Here is a 26,608-nt window from a genome sequence, read left to right as displayed (position 1 = left end):
ATAAGAAGCGGGTGGCCTCTGAAAAGCAACAAACTACTGCTTCCCAACCGCGAAAGCTACCTGAGGTTTCCAAGGAACCGGCTCATGCCTCTGACAGGGGTTCCAAAAGAAAACAACCCATGGAATTTCCTCCGGCCTTTTATAGGGAGCCCAGCCAGGGTTACTATCAACCGAACCCTGTAGGTTATAGCCACAAGAAGCAACCGCAGGTCTCTATGGCGGAAAGTTCTCTGCCCAAAGATTCAAAAAGGGGGAAAGCTATCGCCCTCTGAGAAGAACGCCGAGTGGAGCCGGAAGAGAAGGTGCCCTTCTCTTCCAAAATATTGGAGGAAAGGCTACCCAAAGGGTACCGACCCCCTGCTATTGGGGAATACGATGGCAGTAAAGATCCTGAAGACCATCTCCGCAAATTCAGGAACGCAACTCTGTTACACCAGTACAGCGATGTCGTTAAGTGTCGGGTATTCCTGGATACCTTATTGGGCTCTGCCCAAAAATGGTTCGATGGGCTGCCACATGGGTCCATCACTTGCTTTTCTGACTTCAAGATCGCATTCATGCGCCACTTCTCCAGCAGCAGGAAGTATCAAAAGACAGACCATTGCTTGTTCGCTCTCAAGCAAGGATCCGTCGAGCCGCTGAGAAGTTACATCAAGCGTTTTAGTCAAGTGGCTCAGGACGTTCCCTCGGCTACATCCGAAATACTCATGAGCGCCTTCTCCCATGGGCTGACCAAGGCAGAGTTCTTTAGAGACCTCATCAGAAATCCTGTAAGAAATTTCGATGAGATGCTGGAGAAGACGGCCAGCTACATCAACGTGGAGGAAGCGCAGGTGGCGCGAAGGAAGGCAGACAAACCGCCTCCCTCTAATAACAGACCGAAAAGAAGAGCACCTCAACCGCTTGCTCAACCTCTCCCACGTGGTCGGGAAGCCCGACCTACCTTCCCTCCCGATCAGGACTTTCGGTCGGGCCCGCGTATAGCTGCAGTCCAGGTTCCGCGACCTGGGCCTTGGGAACCGTGTTACTGTACTTACCACCAATCGCATACACATGCCACCAGCGATTGTGTGCAATTCGCTCGAGACTCCCGTCATGCGGCTGAGCTGGGCCTGCCACCTCCAGAGCTGACTCCTCAGGTCCAAAGAATGATGGAGGAGAGACGCAACTCGGCGGGACAAGAAGGGAGACCCCGAGTAGATCAGGGAGGACCTAACTGTTGGGGCAATTTTCCTAGGTCAAGTTTGACCAGTTTGACTAAGCTTGAGTTGAGTCAAGTTTGAGTCGGAATTTGAGTTTTGATGTTTGACAATATAAGGAGATTTTTGGAGCAATCGTCTGGTTATGGAGATGGTTAAAGGATTAACCAGGTTGATGAGAATACAAGTCAAGTAGGTCAAGGTTGACAGGATACTTGACTGGGAAAGTCCTAACTGGAGATTAGTCGTATGGAAGTCCTAACTAGAGTTTAGGCAGTGGTGGAAATCCTAACTAGAGTTTAGGTAGTGGTGGAAGTCCTAATTGGAGGTTAGGCAAATTGAAAAGTCCAAGTGTGATCATGGCAAAGGAGAAAGTCCTGGTGAGGAGCCAGACATTTGGGAAGTCCTGGTGAGGAGCCAGGCAACTGAAAGTCCAAGTGTGATCTTGGCAAAGGAGAAAGTCCTGGTGAGGAGCCAGGCATTTGGGAAGTCCTGGTGAGGAGCCAGGCAACGGGAAGTCCAAGTGTGATCTTGGCAAAGGTTGTAAGTCCAAGCATGTGGTCTTAGCAAGGTAAGTCCTGGTATGACTTGGGAAGGAAGACCTGACAACTAGGATGAGGCCGAAGGAAGCTCTTGAAGGCAAGGCGTGAAGGATGGGAGATATCCGAGGGATGCAAGGCTGATGGAGGAGGCTAGAAGACTAGTTCGAGGTTGGTCGGTTATGGCTGGATGCTAGGCATGATGTACCAACAGGTCATGGATTAACCGGATGTTGGTTTTAGGGGGCTTTGGGCTTGATTGGGCAAGTCCACATGAGCTGGATTGATCAACCGATTGATTGGCTCATGCCCAATCGATCGGTTGATCGATTGGGAGAGTACCCGCGACAAAGGGGTCTCCCAATCGATCCATGGATCGATTGGGAGCGTTTATCGATTACACAGAAAGCCTCCTAATCGATCGGCCTATCGATTGGGAGCCTCCAATCAATCGGCTGATCGATTGGGAGGGTGGATTTTCGTGCGATATCTTTGGAAATCGCACGAAACACATTGAATCGATTGGGCAATCGATTCAAGAGATTTCCAGAGAGCACAGAGGTGCTCTGAATTGATCAGTCAATCGATCCAAAGCCTCCCCAATCGATTGGGAGCAATCCAATCGATTGGGATTCGACCGTTGGCGCAGATAAAGGCATTGGCGTGTGATTTCTTTGGCAGAAATTTCATTCCTTTCTACACGAGCTTGCAAGGCCGATTTTCACAGCTTCTCCACAGCTCTCCCCGCCAGTCTTGAAGATTCTTGGAGGCACGTCCAAGCCAAGAGGCAAGTTACGACAAGAAGAAGAAGAAGAAGAAGCTAGGGTTTTATTGTATAAAATATTATAAGAGTTATTTGTATTTGGCTTTCTTCTTGCTTATTATTGTATTGTGAGTTTGTAAGGCTTCTCCGCCTTCGGTAGTTACCGTAAAGGAGAGTTTTCATAGTGGAGGGTGTGTGAGTGTGTGGATCCTTGGACTAGTCACCTCTTCTTAAGGTGGATACCAAGTAAATCTACGTGTTAGCGTTGTAGTGTGTTGTTTCTTGTATTTTCCGCTGCACATCATCACAAGAAGCAAGCAACGACAAGCACGAGATCGCGACAAGCTATTCACCCCCCCCCCCCTCTAGCTTCATTTCGGTCCCAACAATTGGTATCAGAGTGAGGTCGCTCTTCTACGGACTAACCACCAAGAGAGCAAGAAGCTAGAGGAAGAAGAAGATGGAGAGTGAAGGACCTCTCGGATGGGACATCCGGATTCCACCTCCATACGACAAAGAGGACTTCAATTTTTGGAGGAACCGATTGGAGACTTGGTTCCAAATGGATTGGAACCAATGGATGGTCTTGGAGGACCCATTTGAAGCTCCAACGAACAAGAAGGGGAAACGCCTCCGATCTTGACATTGGACTGAGGAACAATGGGAACAAGCGGAGGCCGATAAAGAGGTAACTAAAATTTTGCTAAATTTATTACCTTCTAATATCATTGTGAGTGTAGGTGAATACATAAATGCAAAGTGATCTTTGGAAAAAGATCATTGCTTATCATGAGACCCCTACACAACTCCAAGGAGTGGAGGAGCCCAAGGAGAAGGGCTCATTGGTCCAAGAAGAGAAGGACCAATCGGATGTTGACATGAGTGCAACATTCGAGAAAGAAAAAGAAAAGGAGGAGAAGGAAGATGAGGAGAGATCATCCACATCTTCAAGAGAGGAAGAAGTGGAAGCATCCACATTGACCACATCCTCACGAATTGAAGAGGTGGAAGCACTCACACCCTCAAGAGGAGAAGAAGAAGAAGATGATGCTACCTCCACAATTCAAGCTACATCAAATGGAGAATCAAGCATCATCCCTACAAGCAAAGGTATAGAAACTTCAATTGTAAATAACAAAAATCATGTCATTTGCTTTGAGTGTAGGGAACATGGACACTATAAGAGCAAGTGTCCAAAGTTGGCCAAGAAGAAGAGTCAAGTAGTACCTAAGGGCAAGGAGAAGCCCAAAGAGACAATACCCACAACCAAGAGGAGCAAGGAACATATTGTGTGTTTCTTGTGCAACCAACATGGACATTATCGAAGTCAATGTCCAAAGGGGAAGAAAATGACCAAAGTCAAAGGAGGAAGCACAAGTTTAGGGGGAGCTTCCAAGGTAAAAACCAAGGTATCATTTAATGAAACCATTCCTTTGATACATGATAAAAAGCATGCTAGAAATAATTCTTATCATTTTAATGCTATTTATCATGAAAATAAGAGGCATGATGGCTTTAAGGATAAATATATTCCTCCTCATGCTAGATTTACCACACCTAAGGTTAGAAAGGTAAATAACAACTTAGGCAATAACACCAAGGACTTTAGATATATGCCTAAAAATAGAAATGCTCAAGAATTTAAGAAAAAACCAAAATTTAGAGATTTATGGAGGGAAAACCAAGTCTTGAGGACAAGACTTGATAATTTAGAAAGGACCCTAGCAAGAATGGAAAACATGCTTAGGGGTCAAAATGAGCAAAATCTAGGGAGAACTAGGCAAGAGCCATTCAATGGCCATAGAGGTTTGGGATACAAACCCAAGGCCAAGAAGAGTGAGACTCAATACCATAGGGTTCCATATAGCTATAGGGCCAACCCTAGGTTTAGAAATCAAATAAAAAATACTAGGGAAGAAATCCCTAAAAAGTACTTTTGGCAAGACCAATGTGACTAAGGCTCCAAAAAGGCCAACTAAAGTCACAAAGAAGGTCATAAGGGAAGTTATCCCTAGAGTTGACCTAGTAGAAGTGACCAAGGCTTCTAAGAAGCCTAGAAAGGTCCTTAGGAAGGTATATAGGGAAGTTATCCCTAGTGAGTACCTAGAGCACTCAAGGAGCACCAATAGGTTTTGGGTTCCTAGGAGCATATTCTCTACACCCTAGATGGGTTTAGAGAGTGTCAACTCTAATTGGAAGGGTAGTTAACCCAACCTTATTAAAGTTGACACTTGAGAGCATTTTCAAGATTATTGTTAACCTTTGAAAATGAAAAAGGATTATTGGGTTACTCTTTGAAAGAGTAAAATATGTCAAAAGTTGAGGAGTTGAATCTAATTTAAATTGACACACTTGAAAGAAGCAAAAGAAATGCCAAATTGGGAATTCAGCATTTTCTTATGGAATTAAGGAAAATGTAAACCTTAATCCAAATTGTTACCCTTGGAAAGAGTAACATGTGCCAAAACCTAAGAAAATTGGATTTAATTTAACTTGGCACAATTGTGAAAACATAAGAAATACCAAATTGGGGTTTTGGTATTTTCTTAGGATAATTAAAGGAAAATCTAAGTCCTAATGTAAGATGTTTACTCTTTGGAAGAGGAAAATATGTCAAACTTTGAGGATTTGAACTTAATTTAAATTGATACATTTAGAAAATGATAAGAAATGTCAAGTTGGGGCTTTGACATTTTCTTAGAAGGTTAAAGGCGAATCCAAGCCTTAATTTGATTGCATTTACTCTTTGGAGGAGTAAAATGTGCCAAGTCTTGAGGAATTGGACTTAAATTTAAATTGGCACAAATGCAAAAAAAAAAAAAAAAAAAAAAACCAAGTTGGAAATTTGGTATTCTATTGAGGGGTTAAGGAAAAATTTAAACCTTAATCAAACTAATTACTCTTTGGAAGAGTAAGTTGTGCCAAACCTTGAGGAATCACATCAAAGGTAAGTTGGCACACTTGGAGAAGGGATAAAAAAATATCTAGTCGAGATATTAGTATGTTCTTAAGGGATTAAGAGTCAAATTAAGTCTCAATCTAAATGTTTGATCCTTAAAGAGAGTAATATGTGCGAAACAAATATTTGAGGAATGAATTCTTAATTTCAATTGGCACAAATAGAAAAGGGGTAAAAGAAATGTCAAGTTGGGTTTTGGCATTCCTTCAAGAGATAAGCAATCTAGGTTTAAATTTAAGGTTTTAGCTAAGGTTTAAGGATACTTAGATAGATTATCTAGGTATATTTTATTTATACTAAAATGTCATGATTAATTGCTTATTATATGTCACGACATCATATTTATTTTTGTATTCATTTCTATTATGAAAAACACAAAAAAAAAAATACCATGTCATGTCATACATACATCATGTAGCTATAGCATGCTTTTCTTTTGAAAATTACTTATTTTGATGTATGTCATTAATCATCATGCAATATGTTAATTTCCTTGTAATTAAGGACAAAAGACATTTATTATATATGGAAGTGTCCCAACAAGAGAGATCATATCAAGTGACATCCTAGATGAATGATCATGATTTTTACAATGCCTAGATAGAGATGCATGATCCCTTAATTTAGAGCAAAACCAAATATACATCTCACAAAGAACTATAAGGTGACTTGTATGTGTTTTAATACATGTTAGATACAAGTGAGATGTTAGGATGGTGAACCAAAACTCAAGATGTTGATTTAGTGCATCTTGTTGAGTTTTAAGTTCATCAAAACACATAGTTATGTGTTTTCCAATCATTAAGAAAGCTAATGTACAAATCATGTCCATTGAGCTCAAGTAATATAGTTGGATATTGGTTTTGAAAATATTTTTAAAATGATTTTGGAAAACGTTGGTGAAGACTATATTTTGATAGTGATCATCATTGAATAGTTAGACACAAACTTGAAGAAAACACTAAAGTTTTTATAAGTTTTCAAATTTATATCAATCTTTGAAAATATGAAGTATTTTCATAGAAAACTATTTTTTATTAATAATATATACCCTAAGTAATATCTATATGAAATTTCACGATTTTTGGAATTTTGTAGAATTTTTTGAGAATTTTTGAAGTTGACTGATGTCAACTTTCAGACATAGTGAAGGTTTTGGCTGAAAAAGGTTGTTTTCAGCATTTTAAACCAACTTTAGTCTATAAAACCTTTCCTAATTCCTTGAAACACCTTTATATATATTTAGGGAGAGTTTTCTTGATGAAAACAAGTATGGATTGGTTAAGGTAGACTTAGGTGAAGTTTAGGTTGAGGTTTAGTTTCCTTATTGAATTTTGAACCTCAAAACTTCAAGTTTCGGTTTTCCTAACTGTTTAGGAACTCCAAGTCATTGTTGGTATAATGACAGAAGTTTGACCATATTTTTAGGGGGAGTTACTCCTTGAATGCATGAAAATTTACTTTTAAGGACCTTGGAAGGGGGTTAAACCTTCATGTTGGATAATACTCAGGATCGAGTATTGGGAAGCAATGGAAGATTGGTTATCTTTGTTGTTAGGATGATTGATGTGCGTATATCTTATGATCATTTATACATATTTTGATGCACATTCACTTACTTTATTCACGTATATTCTATGCATGTTCACCTCTTTTAGTATATATTCATCATAAATACTCTTTTGTTCGGAGATCTGCTCTTTTGTATGTTTTCTGATTGATAGGACGTGATTTGGAGTAAAAACGAAGCCTACATGAAGTCTAGAGCTTCCAGAGTGTCACGGGAAGGCGAAGACTAAGTTTTCTTCATGTTCTGACCGTGTAGAACCCACACGGCCGTGTGGAGGCCGTGTGGGGGGCGTGTGAGGCTGTGTGAAATTTCTAGCACAACAGACCAAAAGTAAAATGACCATAACTTTCTGTTCGATTGGAGATATGAGCCATTCCAAATATAAAAATGTAGATAACTTCAAGATCTACAACTCTTATGAAGACCATATCTCAAGAATACCATGCTAAGAGGCACTAAAATGGATTACAAGAAGAGACACGACCTTGATACATAACCAGAGTAGCGGAAGAGCATGGCCGTGCTGAATCGCACGGCTGTGCCACTTGACCAGATTCCGCACGGCCATGCCACTTGACTAGTGCAGCGGAAGAGCATGGCCATGCGGAATCGCACGGTCGTGCCACTTGACCAGTGCAGCGGAAGAGCATGGTCGTGCGGAATCACACGACCGTGCCACTTGACCAGCGCAGAAGGAAGACACGGTCGTGTGGCTTCGTACGGTTGTGCGGCTTCGCCAGAAGAGAGGATGGGCGTGGTCGTGCCAACCTTGCATGGTCGTGCGGCGCCCATACCCTAGCTTATAAAAGGGTACATCTCCATCATATTACAAATACTTCCTAATCCTAGAACAGGATGTCTACTCCATTATGGGGGAAGAACAACCCCAAAACATAAAGAAGAACTTACTTACAACCCTTAATATGAGAAGGAAGGGAAGAAGCGATGCTTGCCGAGGTTTCCGATGTCTTGGAGATGCCCCCTTGCTCTGGAGATGGACGAAATGTCGAGTAATGGTGGTGGATGAAGCTCTAGAGTTTCCCCCGAATGAGAAAACCCTTTACCAAGTAGAGGGACGAAGTCCCCGAACCAAAGATGATCCCCAAAAATAGGTTTCTTAACCCTTTTATAAGCTAGGGTATGGGCACCGCACGACCCGTGGCACGACCGTGCAAGGTTGGCACGGCCACGCCCATCCTCTCTTCTGGCGAAGCCGCAGGGCCGTGTCTTCCTTCTGCACTGGTCAAGTGGCACGGCCATGCGATTCCGCACGGCCATGCTCTTCCGCTGCACTGGTCAAGTGGCACGGCCATGCGATTTCGCACGGCCATGCGATTTCGCACGGCCATGCTCTTCCGCTGCTCTGGTTATGTATCAAGGTCGTGCCTCTTCTTGTAAGCCATTTTAGTGCCTCTTAGCGTTGTATTCTTGAGATGTGGTCTTGATAAAAATTATAGATATTGAAGTTAGATACAATTTGGTATAAAGAACAGCCAAAAAATCCAACGGACCACAAAGTTATGGTTGTTTTACTCTTCATATGCAGTGCAGGATTTGACACGGTCGTGTGCCAAGGCTGTGTCTCATAGAAACGAACTTTAGACCTTCAAGACTTGGTTTTCTCTGGTTAAAGTCTTCATAAGAGTTGTAGATCTTGAAGTTATCTACATTTTGATATTTGGAACGGCTCATAACTCCAACCGAATAGAACGTTATGGTCATTTTACTTTTGGTCTGCAGTGCTAGAAATTCCACACAGCCTCACCCGCCCCCCACACGGCCTCCACACAGCCGTGTGGGTTCTACACAGCCAGAACAAGAAGAAAACTTAGTCTTCGCCTGCCCGTGACAGTCTGGAAGCTCTAGACTTCATGCAGGCTTCGTTTTTACTCCAAATCACGTCCTATCAATCAGAAAACACACAAAAGAGCAGATCTCTGAACAAAAGAGTATTTATGATGAATATGTACTAAAAGAGGTGAATATGCATAGAATATACGTGAATAAAGTAAGTGAATGTGCGTCAAAATATGTATAAATGATCATAAGATATACGCACATCATAGAACTATGTAGATTCACCTTGTTTTTATTCAATGACCTGTTGATGCCTTGTTCGTGCTTGATGAGTTGCATGTGTGTCATGTTTACGTTTCTATGCTTTGATTGCTTGATGTGGAGGATTGTTGATCCCGCAAAGGGGATACCTTAGAGCATATTGACTAAGGTACCCTAGTGACAAGGGTAGCCCTTTCTGGACGTCTAAGACGTTCCCTTAAAAGGAGAAACAATCCTTTAGGAACTCCTGCTCTCGTAAAGAAAGTGCTCTAGATCGCATACCCGAGGGGCCCTAGTGACAAGGGTAACCTGTTCACGGACGTCTAGGGCATTCTCTTGAAGGGAGAGGTAATTCCTCCATAAGGAGGTAGTTAACCCTTATCCTTATTGTTATTTACTAGATGTGTATCTCAGTGATCTACCGAGGCGCCCTCGTGACAGGGGGGTTAACCGTTACAGGATTTCACAGGAATCGTCTCTATTCGATACTTAAGGATATTGAACAATCTAACTTCCTACAAGAGCATGGACATAGAGGGTAGAAACTAAGCAATCTATATAGTATCTCCTAGTATTACAATGAAACCGAAATCCTAGAATCCATCTCCCGAAGCTCATTCCACCCAAGATTAGTTCTTTCTCTTTCTCTCATCCTTCTCTTTCCCTTTTCAATCACCCTCATTAGTTTGCAAACGCCAAAGCCAGCTTTCGACCGTCTAGACTTACCTTACGACATCTCTAGTACTTAATCAACAATCCCTGTGGATTCGATATTTTTATTACTGACGACGAAACCGTACACTTGTAGTTGCATAACAAGTTTTTGGCGCCGTTGTCGGGGACTGCTCGCATTAACATTAGTAGATTAGCAATTTAGTTAATTTAGACTTGTGAATACTTTTGTTTTTCCATTTTCATATTTCAAAAAAAAATCTACATTTTCTTTCTTGTCTTTAAATTCTGCATTTATTTTTTTTTACAATTTAAATTCTGTATTTTGTCTCGTATTTTTCATATAGCATTTTATTTCTCATATATTGTTTTTAGATATCTTGAGCACTAACATGTCAAGTAGGGCTTCAAGAGAATTTTTTACACCTATGAGTGCAAGACCCAGATCTCTCATTGATAAAGGCTATGATCCAGAAGAGCAACTTGAGTTTCTTTGTGGAGAATGTGATAGCACGTCTCATCCAGCTGCCTTATGCCGCTTCTTCCAAAATACTGCTAACTCCTTCATGGAACTTTAGCACTTATTCCAACCTCAACATCAAGATACGTATGAGCAGGTTCCTGATACTTACGGCTATGACTGGGGAGATTATCAAATTCAGGACTTTCAACCTCAGTTAATTCTGGAGCAGAGTGAGCAGTCATTTGCCCAGCAACATAACTCTGACCCACCTCAGCACTACAATCAGGATTGGAGAGATTATCAAAATTTTGATTATAGAAGTGTACAAGGTGTTGATCATTCTTTTCAAGCATCTCAGAGTTTCTCAGAGTTTCAGGATGATTTTTCACTGGACAGATCACATCATTCACAACCAGATGAGCAGATTGACTTGGAGGACTCCCAACGCGCAAATATCCTTGCTCCAAGTCAGATGAAGGCCACAACACAAGTTTTTGAAGAGCTAATGGTGCAACGGGGGATCTCAGCTTTACGAATATTATTTCAAATTTCTAATAATGTTGTTGATCCCTCTATTGATGACATTAGTGTTGGTGGACTCTTCCCCACTTATGATGATGATGTGGTAGATAAAAGTGTAGGAACATGTACTAAGGAGGAAATGCCCCAAGGATCACCTCTCTTGGTTGCACAACCAATCGATACTATGGAATTTGCAAGAATGGAGTTGGTTGATGATAATTGTGTAGGGACTTGTGCAATAGAAGTAAAGCCCCAAGAATCACTACTTTTAGTGTCACTTCCACCTGAGCCAGAACCAGAACCAATTCTTAATTCTGAAGAAGTCACATCCCATTGTTTAAAACTTTCAGGTACATCTCAACAATGCAAGGTTAGTATTTCTAGTGATCTTTTAGAAAATTTCATAGAAGTACCTATAATTGATTTTGTTGGATGTGATTCAATTTTTTATGCATATTTAGTTCATACTAATACGGTTCTAGTTCCTTCTAATATTACATGCTTGTGGGAGGTTTGCCTTTCTTTTCGGTGTGCAGATTTTCATGGGACCTATAATTGGAAGCTCGATCTGAACCGTCTACGAACTCCTGAAAGAATTTCCAAGAAGGCGAAAATGGAGAGAGCGATTCTTCGCCTTTTGATGAAAGCTCCCTCCATAATAAGAGCCCTTGGTAAGAGGGTGATGAAATATCTTACCCCTCCAAGAGTGAGATTTCGATGAATCTAATGAGGTGGTCAAGCTAATGACCTTAAACAAGCGCTTCTTGGGAGGCAACCCAAGTTCTTTCTTATTTTATTTATGTCTTCAGTTCTTTTTTTATAATAAACATGTATCCTTTACTTAATTTTTGTTGTCAATCTTCTTTTATAGGATTCAAAGATTAGGAGGAGGGCAACTACATGATGGAGAAGTTCATGACATGGATATTTAGCACATATCATTTGGTAACTTCTCTTACTTTAAATCTCCTCCACATTGTTTTTAGTTTTCATTGGGACAATAAAAAGTTTAAGTCTGGGGGGATGCATTAGATGCATTTGGTTCAGTTTAGTTTTTGCTTATTTCTTTTTGCATCTTACATCACATCATGATTGCTTGTTCCTTATTGTAAAATACTAGCACGTTTATTCTAGATTTTATGTATTACTTATCGTGCTAGTATGTTTAGTGATATATCTTTTTCTATCTTTGATAGCATGAAGTGAGCAATGCTTTTACTATAAGAGTTTAAGTATTGGCCTTGTTTTAGGATCTATATACACTATGCCTATTTTTGATTGTTGATAACTCTAAAATAGTCATGATTCATAGAATTGGACTAGTACTTGTGCTTCTATAGTGACCTCTCAACTACATTTTGGTTACTAGATAAACTCAGATCATGTAAGCTTATTTGAAAAAAAATTAATCCAAAAAAAAAATAAAAGTTTGTTCAAGTTTGGTACTTTGCAAACATTCAAAAAGAAAAAAAACTGATTGAAAAAAAAATAAGAGATAAAAAAATTATTGTCGTGAGTGGAAACTAGCAATTCACCCCTTTGAGACCAAGTTAGGTTACTGGGGAAATGAATGTTATGTTTCTCTTGATACTGAGTATTCCTTTGAGACCTTGTGTAGATGATGCATAGCACTTTTTTGAGGGGAACGAACCTTGCATATGGCAGGTAAGTGCCTATTGCCGGAAGCATAAGGAACACAACTCTATGACGACTTGACTAGACTCAGGGATTGAAACTTGATAAATTTAGGCCACTTTCGCACTTAGTACGGAGGACTACTACTTAGGTCATACTCAAACTACTTTTGTATCTTGCTCACCAATGAAATCATTTGATATAATTAGATTGACTTGCTAGAGATTATGATGCACTATTTAACTACATGAATCTAGATTGCGGATTTTGCTTGAGGACAAGCAAAGGTTTAAGTCTGGGGGTGTGATGTGCATATATTTTATGATCATTTATACATATTTTGACGCACATTCACTTACTTTATTCATGTATATTCTATGCATGTTCACCTCTTTTAGTACATATTCATCATAAATACTCTTTTGTTCAGAGATCTGCTCTTTTGTGTGTTTTCTGATTGATAGGACGTGATTTGGAGTAAAAACGAAGCCTACATGAAGTCTAGAGCTACCAGACTATCACGGGTAGGTGAAGACTAAGTTTTCTTCATGTTCTGGCCATGTAGAACCCACACGGCCGTGTGGAGGCCGTGTGGGGGGCGTGTGAGGCTGTGTGGAATTTCTAGCACTGTAGACCAAAAGTAAAATGACCATAACTTTCTGCTCGGTTGGAGTTATGAGCCGTTATAAATATCAAAATGTAGATAACTTCAAGATATACAACTCTTATGAAGACTACATCTCAAGAATACCATGGTAAGAGGAACTAAAATGGCTTACAAGAAGAAGCATGACCTTGATACATAACCAAAGAAGCGGAAGAGCATGGCCGTGCGAAATCGCATGGCTGTGCCACTTGACCAGTGCAACGGAAGAATATGGCCATGCGGAATCACATGGCCGTGCCACTTGACCAGTGCAGCGGAAGAGCATGGCCGTGCGGAATCGCACGACCATGCCACTTGACCAGTGCAGAAGGAAGACACGGTCGTGCGGCTTCGCACGGTCGTGCGGCTTGGCACGGTTGTGCGGCTTCGCACGGTCGTGCGGCTTCGACAGAAGAGAGGATGGGCGTGGTCGTGCCAACCTTGCACAGCCGTGCCACGGGCCATGCGACGCTCATACCCTAGCTTATAAAAGGGTCAAGAAACCTATTTTTGGGGATCTTTGGTTCGAGGACTTCATCCCTCTCCTTGGGAAAGGGTTTTCTCCTTCGGGGGAAACCCTAGAGCTTCATCTACTCCCGTCCCTTGACGATCCGTCCATCTCCGGAGCAAGGAAGCATCCCCAAGACATCGGAATCATCAAGCATCTCTTCTTCCTTTTCTTCTAGGGTTGTAAGTATGCTTTTCTTTATGTTCTGGGGTTGTTCTTCCCCCAAAATGGAGTAGACATCATCTTCTAGGATTAGGAAGTATTTGTAATATGATGGAGATGTAGAACTATGTAGATTCGCCTTGTTTCTATTCAATGACATGTTGATGCCTTGTTCGTGCTTGATGAGTTGCGTGAGTGTCATGTTTACATTTCTATGCTTTGATTGCTTGATGTGGAGGATTGTTGATCCCGCAAAGGGGATACCTTAGAGCGTATTTACCAAGGTACCCTAGTGACAAGGGTAACCCTTTCCGGACGTCTAAGACGTTCCCTTAAAAGGAGAAACAATCCCTGAGGAACTGCTGCTCTCGTAAAGAGAGTGCTCTAGATCGTATACCCAAGGAGCCCTAGTGACAAGGGTAACCCATTTATGGACGTCTAGGACATTCTCTTGAAGGGAGAAGCAATTCCTCCATACAGAGGTAGGTAACCCTTATCCTTAGTGTTATTTACTAGATGTGTATCCCAGTGATCTACCAAGGCGCCCTCGTGACAGGGGGGTTAACCGTTACAGGATTTCACAGGGATTATCTCTATTCGATACTTAGGGATATTGACCAATCTAACTTCCTACAAGAGCATGGACATAGAGGGCAGAAACTAAGCAATCTATGTAGTATCTCCTAGTATTACAATGAAACCGAAATCCTATAATCCATCTCTCGAAACTCATTCCATCCAAGATCAGTTCTTTCTCTTTCTCTCATCCTTCTTTTCCCTTTTCAATCACCCTCGTTAGTTTGCAAACGCCAAAGTCAGCTTTCGACCGTCTAGATAACTTACCTTGCGACATCTCTAGTACCTAAACAACAGTCCCTGTGGATTCGATATTTTTATTACTGACGACGAAACCGTATACTTGTGGTTGCGTAACAATGATAAATGCTCTCGGATGAGCATTGTGGAGTAGATTACTGCTCAAGGGGGAGCATTGGATTAATGAAGGGGATCGGACCTTCATGGATAAAGTAAAAAATGCTCCTGGATGAGCAATTGAGAAAATGATTACTGCTCAAGGGGGAGCATTGAATACAATAAATGGGAGTTTCATTGGGAAGTTGATGCATGCTCTAGAATGAGCATTTTGAAGTGAAGTAGAGCTCAAGGGGGAGCTTTGGCGGCAATGAAGAATATGAGATCTTCATTGTGGGGTTGTTAACAACATATGAGGTTGTCGACAACGTAGAGTTAACTCTTATGGAGAAGAGTTTGTGTTCAGTTTTTGATGTATGACAAAGGGGGAGAATGGAAGGTTAAGTAAGGCCTTCATCCCAAGCAGGGTGAGTTTACCCTCTAGGAAAGAGAGAGAATGAAGGAAACCTTCATTTATGCCTTGTAATAAAAAAGAAGTTAAGGCTATGGAATTTAACCTTGTGATAAAGAAGAGATTAAAGCTATGGGATTTAGCCTTGGTATAAAGAAGAGGTTAATGCTATGGGATTTAGCCTTGTGATAAAGAAGAGGTTAAGGCTATGGGATTTAGCCTTGGTATAAAGAAGAGGTTAAGACTATGGGATTTAGCCTAACTTAGAGGTATTTTCAAACATCAAAAAGGGAGAGATTGTTGGGACAATTTCCCTAGGTCAAGTTTGACCAGTTTGACTAAGCCTGAGTTGAGTCGAGCATGAGTCGGAATTGAGTTTTGATGTTTGACAATATAAGGAGATTGCTGGAGCAATCGTCCGATTATGGAGATGGTCAAAGGGTTGACCATGTTGATGAGAATACAAGTCAAGTAGGTCAAGGTTGACAGGAGACTTGACTGGAAAAGTCCTAACTGGAGGTGAGGCGTATGGAAGTCCTAACTAGAGTTTAGGCAGTGGTGGAAGTCCTAACTGGAGGTCAGGCAAATTGGAAAGTCCAAGTGTGATCTTGGCAAAGGAGAAAGTCCTAGTGAGGAGCCAAACATTTGGGAAGTCCTGGTGAGGAGCCAGACAACTGAAAGTCCAAGTGTGATCTTGGTAAAGGAGAAAGTCCTGGTGAGGAGCCAAGCATTTGGGAAGTCCTAGTGAGGAGCCAGGCAACGGGAAGTCCAAGTGTGACTTGACAAAGGTTGTAAGTCCAAGCATGTGGTATTAGCAAGGTAAGTCCTGGTATGATTTGACAAGGAAGACCCGACAACTAGGATGAGGCCGAAGGAAGCTCCTGAAGGCAAGGCGTGAAGGATGGGAGATATCCGAGGGACGCAAGGCTGATGGAGGAGGCTAGAAGGTTAGTTCGAGGTTGGTCGGGTATGGTTGGATGCTAGGCATGATGTACCAACAGGTCATGGATTAACCGGATGTTAGTTTTAGGGGGCTTTGGGCTTGATTGGGCAAGTCCACATGAGCTGGATCGATCAACCGATCGATTGGCTCATGCCCAATCGATCGGTTGATCGATTGGAAGAGCACCCGCGACAAAGGGGTCTCCCAATCGATCATGGATCGATTGGGAGCGTTTACCGATCGCACAGAAAGCCTCCTAATCGATCAGCCGATCAATTGGGAGCCTCCAATCAATCGGCTAATCGATTGGGAGGGTGGATTTTCGTGCGATATCTCTGGAAATCGCACGAAACACATTGAATCGATTGGACAATCGATTCAAGAGATTTCCAGAGAGCAAAGAGGCGCTCTGGATCGATCGGTCGATCGATCCAAAGTCTCCCCAATTGATTGGGAGCAATCCAATTGATTGAGATTCGACCATTGGCGCAGATAAAGGCATTGGCGTGCGATTTCTTCGACAGAAATTTCATTCCTTTCTACACGAGCTTACAAGGGCGATTTTCACAGCTTCTCCACAGCTCTCCCCGCCAGTCTTGAAGATTCTTGGAGGCACATCCAAGTCAAGAGGCGAGTTACGACAAGAAGAAGAAGAAGCTAGGGTTTTATTGTATAAAATCTTGTAAGAGTTATTTGTATTTGGCTTTCTTCTTGCTTATTGTTGTATTGTGAGTTTGTAAGACTTCTCCGCCTTCGGTGTTACCGTAAAGGAGGGTTTTCATAGTGGAGGATGTGTGAATGTATGAATCCTTAGACTAGTCACCTCTTCTTGAGGTGGATACCAAGTAAATCTACGTGTTAGCGTTGTAGTGTGTTGTTTCTTGTATTTTCTGTTGCACATTATCACAAGAGGCAAGCAACGACAAGTATGAGATCGCGATGAGCTATTCACCCCCCCCTCCCTCTAGCTACATTTCGGTCCCAACACTAACATGCCGCAACAAGGGCACACTAGGGAGCCACGAGAAGCTCGTGAGGCCGAGAACAGGGGCAACGCGGCCATTCGAGACATTGGCATGATCTCTGGAGGACCCACCGATGGAGATTCAGGTAGGGCGCGCAAATCCCATGAGCGCCGGTTGGAGATCCATGCTGTAGGATGCAGCCAAGAGCAGGCTGCTGGCCCTGTCATCAATTTTGGGCCGCAAGACCTGGAAGGATTGGAGTTGCCCCATGATGACACCCTCATCATCAAGGATGTTATTGCCAATAGTCATGTGGCTAGAGTCTTCGTTGACACCGGCAGCTCTGTCAACGTCTTATTCAGGTCTGCTTTTGAAGAGATGTAGATCGACGCCAGCGAGCTCCAGCTAGTAGCCACTTCTCTATATGGTTTTACCAGCAACGAGATAAGACCCATGGGGCAAATCAAGTTGGCCATATCCTTGGGAAGCGAGCCACTAAGTAAAGACCAGGAGGAGCACCTTTATCGTGGTAGACTCGCCCTCCTCTTACAATGTTATTCTAGGCTGACCAGCCCTGCATGAATTCAGGGATGTCGTCTCCACCTTCCATCAGAATATCAAGTTCCCTGTGGGAGAGCAGGTTGGCGAAGTTAGAGGGGTGCAGCGGGTTTCTCGACGATGCTATCTTGACATGGTCAAGGTCGAGGCTCGCAAGGCTCAGAAGACTCAGGATGGGGTTGTTCATGCCATTCAGGAGGAGCCTATGTCGGTAGCGGAAGAGCCCATCCCCTGTGAAGAAGTTCAATTATATTCTGAGCGCCCGGAGAGCCTCACCCATACAACTAGCGACCTGCCGCCCGAGCTATAAGAAGAGCTGATCCAGTGCTTGACTCGCAACAGAGATGTCTTTGTCTGGTCCACCGAAGAATTACCAGGGGTCAAGCCTGAAGTGGCGGAACACAAGTTGCATCTCCTGCCAGACGCCTGGCCTGTAAAGCAGAAGAAGAGAAATTTCTCGGCTGACCAGAATAAAATTATCAGAGCTGAAGTGGACTAGCTCAGGAAAGCAGGACACATCCGAGAAGTACAGTTCCCGTCATGGCTATCCAATGCGGTCTTGGTAGAAAAACTCAATAATAAGTGGAGGGTCTGCATAGACTTCCGTGATCTCAATCGGGCCAGCCCTAAAGATTGTTATCCTCTGCCCGGAATTGATCAGCTAGTAGACTCAACTGCTGGCTATGAGAGGATCTACATGCTAGATGTTTATCAAGGGTACCATCAGATTCCCCTAGCCCTAGAAGACCAGGAGAAGGTCAGTTTCATTATAGCTGATGGTACTTTATGTTATACCGTCATGTCTTTCAAGCTCAGGAACGCTGGAGCAACTTATCAAAGGATGATGGACAAAATCTTCCGGGAGCAAGTCGGACGCAACATGGAAGTCTATGTGGATGACATACTTATCAAATCCCCCTCAGCTGCAAATCTAATAGTTGATGTGGAGGAGACCTGTGGTACCCTATGATAGTATGGGTTAAAATTAAATCACCTGATTTTGGGGCTAAAGGAGGAAAATTCATGGGGTACTTAGTGACAGAGCGGGGATTCGAAGCCAATCTTGAGAAGGTCCGAGCACTCCATGTAACGACCCACCTCCTACTGACTAGGCTACAAGGCCGATCGCTACAGTTATGCTGTGCTAAATTACTAGTGCGGAAAAACTGATCTAATTTGAAATTTTGCTGAACTAAATGCTGTAAGGTTTAACTTAGTGTTCTGGGTGTACCTAGGAGTCGTCACATGCTAGGGGAGGTGTTTACAACTGATAATAAGCTTCTGATCGATCCACAGACCGATCTACTGATACTGGCACGGTAGGAAACTCCGGATCGTTCACCCGACCGATCCATAAACCACACTGCGATCCTGTACGCTGCTGGATCGATCTGCCGACCGATCCAGCTGATCCCTGATCGGTCAATGAGACCGATCAGTGGCTTACTGATCGGTCTGCTGACCGATCAGTGAACCATTTCTTCGCGACCCATCTCCTGATCAATCCACGGATCGATCAGAGAACGAACAGAAGCTTCTGTTCGCAGAACCCAGGTCCCTGATCGGTCTACCGACCGATCAGAGGCTCCCTGATCGGTCTGCCGACCGATCAGGGGTTTCTGATTTCGTATCAGGCCCCTGATAACAGCACTGATGCGTGCCAAAGATCTCACATAACAACTATCTAATGCATAATAAACATTCCAATAACATATAGCTAACATTCCAACATGACATGGAGCATGGTTCATCAACTCATAACCTTTAACTACTAGAAATGCATAACAAGGAAGATAGAAGGAAATGTCTTAAAGAAAAACTAGTTTCTAATTTACTAAACTCTCCAAGGTCTTTTATTTCAGTTCCTGCCACACACACCATCTTTGCATTGCCCTCCAGCTTCCTCTGCTAGTCCATCTTTCCTTTACCTTTATCTGCAGTATAAGGAAAAGTAGAATCTGTAAGCTTAAAGCTTAGTAAGAAACCAACTACCTCACTAAAACATGCAACAATGCAACATGCTTTTTAAAGAATGCTATTTAAAACATGTACTAGCATGGCATACAATGGTCACAAGCATAAACTGAATTACTATCATGCATACTGAACATGGCATGACAACTAATCATATGAATCAATAAAGATAATTGAACTGAACATATAATAAGCTAAATTGTAGCTAAACTGATACTGAATTCGAACTCAACTAACATAACTAATTTTGAGCTTTGAAAACTAATTCATAATAAGTGAAAATACATAATCATGCTGTTTGGGCCCGACAACTGTACTTGCTGTGCGCGCATCCCTAACTAGACCCGGGTTTGCAAGTCCCGAATTTAGTAGGGTTAACTAGATTATCTAAACCTAGGGACGACTGTGGGAGTCCAACCCAATGGATATCTGATCCAGTATAGTGCCACTGAAAATAAAATACTGAATATTGCTAACTGTTTTTAACTTGCTGTTTCTAGGTTATCTGAACCTAGAGCTAGGTTGTCTGAACCTAGAGGCGACTGTGGGAGCCCACCCATTGGACCGTAGTCACATATATAAGCTAAAATAAACTGATTTAAATGCTTCTAATGCATTTAATTGAGCTATAAAAATGCTAATTTGCATTTTAACTTAACTAGCTATTTTATCGAATACCTAGTGCGCCCCAACTCTCCCCTCTATTAGGGAGACCACTTCTAGGCACCCGACAACATCTAGGAACCCCCACTGAAGAGGGAATACGTGTCCGGCCCATCTAGAAGTACTCACTAAATCCCTAAATCTACGAGGAGAGTCGAATTCGCCCTATGCATCGATAAAAACTGCATATAGCTAAACTAGTGCGTATAAAACCAAACAGAGCTACTTATACTGCAGGTGAGGGGTTTCTTACCTTGTGTGCTAGATTTCTTACAAATCTAATCGCTAGAAATTCCGGTGGAGACGACTTCTCGACGATTCGCTCGCGTCCACGGGCTCTACTCGCGGAGGGGAACGTCCTTGTGCTGAAATTGTCGCCGGAAGGTGTCCTTGGGGCCCTAGGGAGAGAACCCTAGGTCTCCTTGTGGTTTGCGCCGAGAGAGGGAGGAGAGGGAGGGGTGGCGTCGGTGAGGGTTTGGAGAGGGAGGAGTTGCCGAACCAATTAAAAATAACCCAAACCAACTTAAGTTTTTAATTTATATTAAGTGGATAACTAGGCCCAACTTAAATATAAATATATTTGATTCTCCTTTCCTTTCAGCATGACCCTGCTGGGTTCACCGGTTACTAAGGCTAACTAAAGGTTTAGTGGACCCGAGAGGTCCCGGGTTCGATTCCCGCTTAAGCCTTTTTATTCTTCTAATTGTTTTTGCTACTTCCGCTACTCGAAAAATTCCGTAAAAATATTCTAAAATTCCAGAAAAATAATAGAATATTTCTAAAAATAATTTGAGAATTTTCGGGCGTTACAACTCCCCATAAAAAGTTCGTCCTCGAACTTAGAATAACTCTGGGTACTTCTGTCTCATGCTGGCTTCTGTCTCCCAAGTTGCCTCTTCTGCTGTGTGACTGCGCCAAATGACTTTGACTAATGGTACTTCCTTGTTTCGTAATTTCTTAACTGCTCGGTCTATTATCTGAATAGGCCGACTATCATAGCTGAGGTCTTCACGGATCTGTACCGACTAGGGCTCAATCACCTGGGTGGCATCTGAGGTATGCTTCTTCAGCATAGAGACATGAAATACGTTGTGGACAGCTGACATTTCCTGGGGTAGCTCTAACTCATATGCTACCTTGCCCACTCTTCTGTTGATAAGGTATGGTCCCACATATCTGGGACTAAGTTTGCCCTTCTTCCCAAAACGCATCACTCCCTTCATGGGAGCTACTCTGAGGAACACTGTATCCCCGACTGAAAACTCTAAGGGGCGCTGCATCAAGATAGCTTTTCAAGGCTCGAATCTGCCTCTATCCTCTCACGGATCTCGTCAGATAGTCATGTGGTATCCGCCACTAGATCTGTCTGAATTCTAGCTCTTCTGCTCACCACTCTCATACCAGCAGATTGGAGATCTACACCTCCGTCCTTAGAGAGCCTCGTAAGGCGCCATGCCGATAGTGGCCTGATAGTCATATTGTATGCAAATTCTGCTAAGCTCGGATATTTGCACCAACTTCCTGAAGTCTAGGGCACGCCGAGCATATCTTCAAGTACCGATTCACTCGCCCGTCTCGACCATCTGTTTGAGAATGGAATGTTGTGTGAACTTTAACTTAGTGCCCAACGCTGATTGTACACACTCCCGTAGTGTGATGTGAATCTACTGTCCGTCTGAAATGATGGTTCGTGGGACTCCATGTAGTCTCACGATCTCCTGGAGATACAACCGAGCTAGCTTCTCCATGGAGTAGGATATCTTGATAGCTAAGAAGTGGGCTGATTTAGTCAACTCGACTATTACCCGGATGGCGTCAAAACCATTCGTGGTTCTGGGCAGTCCCACTATGAAATCCATAGAGATATCCTCCCACTTCCATTCTGGAATCTGTATAGGCTGCAGGACTCCTCCTGGTCGCTGATGTTCTGCCTTGACCCTCGACATGTGAGGCAGATGCTAACATATCTGGCGATGTCTCGCTTCATCCCGGGCCACCAAAAATGGTTCTTCGGGTCTTGATACATTTTGGTGGCACCTGGATGCATCGCATAGGGAGTCTTGTGAGCCTCCTCTAAAATCTGTCTCCGTAGCTCCTCATCTGGAACACAGAGTCTCTCACCAAAATACAACACCCCGCCATCGGACATCTGAATTCTACTTTCTGATTCCGCTAGCCCTTGCTTGATTTTCTAATTTCGGGGTCCCGCTCCTGAGCTGACCGAATATCACCAAGCAAGGTAGACTCTAAGGTCATAGTAGAGAGCTGTCCAACGATGAGTTCAAGACCGAAATCTACGATCTCCTCCGTAGGGGCGGTGACATGGCTGTAAGAGATAATAAGGTAGCACCGGATTTTCTGCTAAGTGCGTCGACTACCTTATTGGCCTTCCCGGATGGTAGAGGATGTCTATATCGTAGTCTTTGACCAACTCTCTGCGTTGCCGCATATTCAGATCCTTCTCGGTGAAGAAGTACTTCAGACTCGATGATCCGTATACACTCTGCACCGAGCTCCATATAAGTAATGTCTCCAAATTTTGAGAGCGAACACTACCGCCGCAAGCTCAAGGTCATGAGTAGGTAATTCTTCTCATAATCCTTGACTTGTCTGGAGGCATAGGCGATCACCTTGCCGCTTTGCATCAAGATCGCTCCTAGTCCCAACTTAGAGGCATCACTATAGATGTCAAAGCCTGGTGTTGTCTCGTAGAGCCAAAATGGGAGCACGGTCAATCTCATTTTTAGCTCATCAAGTCGTTCTCACCTCCGCCCACTGAAATTTCCTGTTCTTTCTGGTAAGAGCTGTCAGTGGGGAGGCTATCCTGGAGAAGTCCTCTACAAACTTTTTGTAATATCCTGCTAATCCCAGAAAGCTCCTGATTTCGCTGGCGTTCTTGGGTCTCTTCCAGTTACTTACTGCTTCTATCTTGCTGGGATCTACCATAATACCATCCTTTAAGATGATGTGACCCAGGAAGGACACCTGATCTAGCCAAAATTCACATTTCGTGAACTTGGCGTATAGCTGGTTCTGCTGAAGGGTCTGCAATACTAGTTTCAGGTGCTCTGAGTGTTCTTCCTGAGTTCCTGAGTAGATAAGAATGTCATCGATCAACACAATAACAAACTTATCTAAATACTCCCTGAATACCCTGTTCATGAGATCCATGAATGTAGCTGGAGCATTAGTCACGCCAAAGGGCATGACTACGAACTCGTAGTGTCCGTATCTGGTTCTGAATGCTGTCTTGGGTATATCTCCTTCTTTAACCTTCACCTGATGATAACCTGATCTAAGATCTATCTTAGAGAACACTGCTGCTCCCTTCAGCTGGTCGAACAGGTCATCGATTCTGGGAAGGGGATACATGTTCTTGATCGTGACTTGGTTCAGTGATCTGTAGTCTATGCACAGTCGCATGCTTCCATCCTTCTTCTTCACGAACAATACAGGCGCTCCCCATGGTGAATGACTCGGGCGTATGAAACCCTTGTCAAGCAGCTCCTGTAGTTGCTCTTGAAGTTCCTTCAGTTCTGCTGGAGCCATGCGATAAGGCGCTTTGGAGATAGGATTTGTACCGGGAATGAGCTCTATCTCAAAGTCAATCTCCCTGTCTGCTAAGCCTGGTAACTCTTCAGGAAGACTACTGGTAGTCACATACGACTCAACCTCCGCTAGCTGTTGGTTCTTGTCCTGGCCGGCGCTGACTACGTGTGCTACTAATCCTCGTACATCCCGAATCCAAGAGCTTCGTGCTTTACAGCTGAGAGAAACTTTAGCCTTTCTTGGTTCCTCGTCAGATTCAAATTGCACCGCCGCTCAGTTGGAAGATGACTTTGCTTACGACTCTATGGTAGCACCGATCTCGATCGGAAAGTCCATTCCAAAGATAACGTCATAGTCGGGCATCTCTAGCACTATCGATCACAAAAGAGCTCTCTCGCTATAGTGACCCAGACCGCCTCGAGCCGCCGTGGATGCCATGATCTCTTGAAGGTAGTGTCGCCAAAACTTACCACCGAGTACCTCCGAGGGTATTTCTAATTTTTCGGAGAACAACCTCGCTATATATGAATGGGTTGCCCCAAGATCAAACAAGAGCACTATACCGTGAAAATACTAATCGACCCGTGACGACTGCCGAGGCATTGGCCACGCCCTCTCGTGAGTGAGTAGATCCTCGCATTAGCTGTAGTTGGAGGGGCTTCTAATCTGCCCGGCTGATAAGTGGACCTTCTAGAGCGGCCCGCATCCGATATAACCGAGTTGGCTGGCCTACATACTGAATCTGCTGTGGCTGAGGACGGTCTTGTTCGGCACTGCCTGGCCATGTGCCCTTCTTGTCCACATTCAAAGCATCCTCGTGTGCCCTTGCGACAAACCCCGGTGGAATTTCCCACAAGTAGCACACTTTGGATAACTGGGTCGCTTGCTAGATGGTCCTCCTTTGGGTCACTTCCTGATTTGCGTCCTAGAGTTATGCCGTGGCCTTGCTGCTTTTTGAGTGTGAGAGTTTCCTTGGCCTTTGGACTCGAGGAGACTTGCTTCTGCTTTATGCTGTTCTGGTAGTGGTCAAGGCACCGCTCACTAACTCCTCCGTGGTTTGTGGCCTATGTATGCCACCAGCCACGCTCATCGCTATCTTCCGGCTTCAGCATCTTGAGCATCAACCGATTCGTTCCTTCTCTGTGCCGACTAGCTCGGGCATAACGAGCCAACCTGTTGAATTTCTTCACGGCTTCCTCAATCGAAAGGTTGCCCCGACGAAACTCGGTGAACTCGTCGTAGTGGCGGTTTGTAACCCTTATGTGAAAGAACCTCAAGAATTCCTTCTCAAGTCGCCCCATGACATCCGGTTCACTGGGTGCTTGCTCTAATTCTTTCCCACCACATGCGCGCGTCCGTCAGGCAGTAGGAGGCACACTTCACCTTCTCGTGTTCCAGAAGCTTCATCATGCTCTCCAGTGTTTGAACCAGCTTGTGCATCCCATGGTTCACTAGTGCCCGAGAAGTTCTCGCTTGACTCACGCCACCGGATCGATAGGCTTCCTTTCGCTCACTGAACTGGCCAGGCCGGTATCAGGCGCCGCGCTATAGGTTCGGTGGAACCTCTAAGACTTCTGGAGTCGTCAGATTCGGTTCCGGGGTGACTGTGGGGGTACTCTGCTGATTAGCCTTTAAGGTGGCTATTTCCTGTCGCTGTTCAGCTAGCTGCTGCTGTAATTGAGCCACTAATGCTGTAAGGTCAGAAGGAGGCACTGAACTGCCTGCCTCTTGCTGGGGCTCAGTAGCTAGTGCCCTTCTAGCTGGGCATCCTCGTGTCATTTCTAAAGACATAGAGAACATAACATAACTATTGTAATCACAGTTATATAACTACTGATATCATGTTTAAAAAAAAACATCCCATACTAACAAGCAGTAGGCATATAAACATGAACTGTAATAACAAAACAAGGAGCATAAATTAAGTAGAGGTATTCTTACTTGGAAGCTGTAGGTTCAATGCTGATGTGTGTGTAGGAAGTATGGAACACTGCTCTGATACCACTCTGTAACGACCCGCCTCCTACTGACTAGGCTGCGAGGCCGATCGCTACAGTTATGCTGTGCTAAATTACTAGTGCGGAAAAACTGATCTAATTTGAAATATACTGAACTAAATGCTGTAAGGTTTAACTTAGTGTTCTGGGTGTACCTAGGAGTCGTACACATGCTAGGGGAGGTGTTTACAACTGATAATAAGCTTCTGATCGATCCACAGACCGATCTACTGATACTGGCACGGTAGGAAACTCCGGATCGTTCACCTGACCGATCCATAAACCACACTGCGATCCTGTACGCTGCTGGATCAGTCGTGCTCGACGGTGATCTAGCGATCCCTCATGGTCCCGGAGCTGGACTAAAGGCTACCCGGCCAATCCCATGTCTCCCGATCGATCCACGGATCGATCGGATTAGTTGAATCGCCTAGGTCCCTGATCGGTCTACCGACCGATCAGAGGCTCCCTGATCGGTCTGCCGACCGATCAGGGGTTTCTGATTTCGTATCAGGCCCCTGATAACAGCACTGATGCGTGCCAAAGATCTCACATAACAACTATCTAATGCATAATAAACATTCCAATAACATATAGCTAACATTCCAACATGACATGGAGCATGGTTCATCAACTCATAACCTTTAACTACTAGAAATGCATAAAAAGGAAGATAGAAGGAAATGTCTTAAAGAAAAACTAGTTTCTAATTTACTAAACTCTCCAAGGTCTTTTATTCCAGTTCCTGCCACACACACCATCTTTGCATTGCCCTCCAGCTTCCTCTGCTAGTCCATCTTTCCTTTACCTTTATCTGCAGTATAAGGAAAAGTAGAATCTGTAAGCTTAAAGCTTAGTAAGAAACCAACTACCTCACTAAAACATGCAACGATGCAACATGCTTTTTAAAGAATGCTATTTAAAACATGTACTAGCATG

Source organism: Zingiber officinale, chromosome 6B (genome assembly GCF_018446385.1).
Source record: "Zingiber officinale cultivar Zhangliang chromosome 6B, Zo_v1.1, whole genome shotgun sequence".
NCBI lineage: Eukaryota > Viridiplantae > Streptophyta > Magnoliopsida > Zingiberales > Zingiberaceae > Zingiber > Zingiber officinale.
This window is presented reverse-complemented; position numbering follows the sequence as displayed.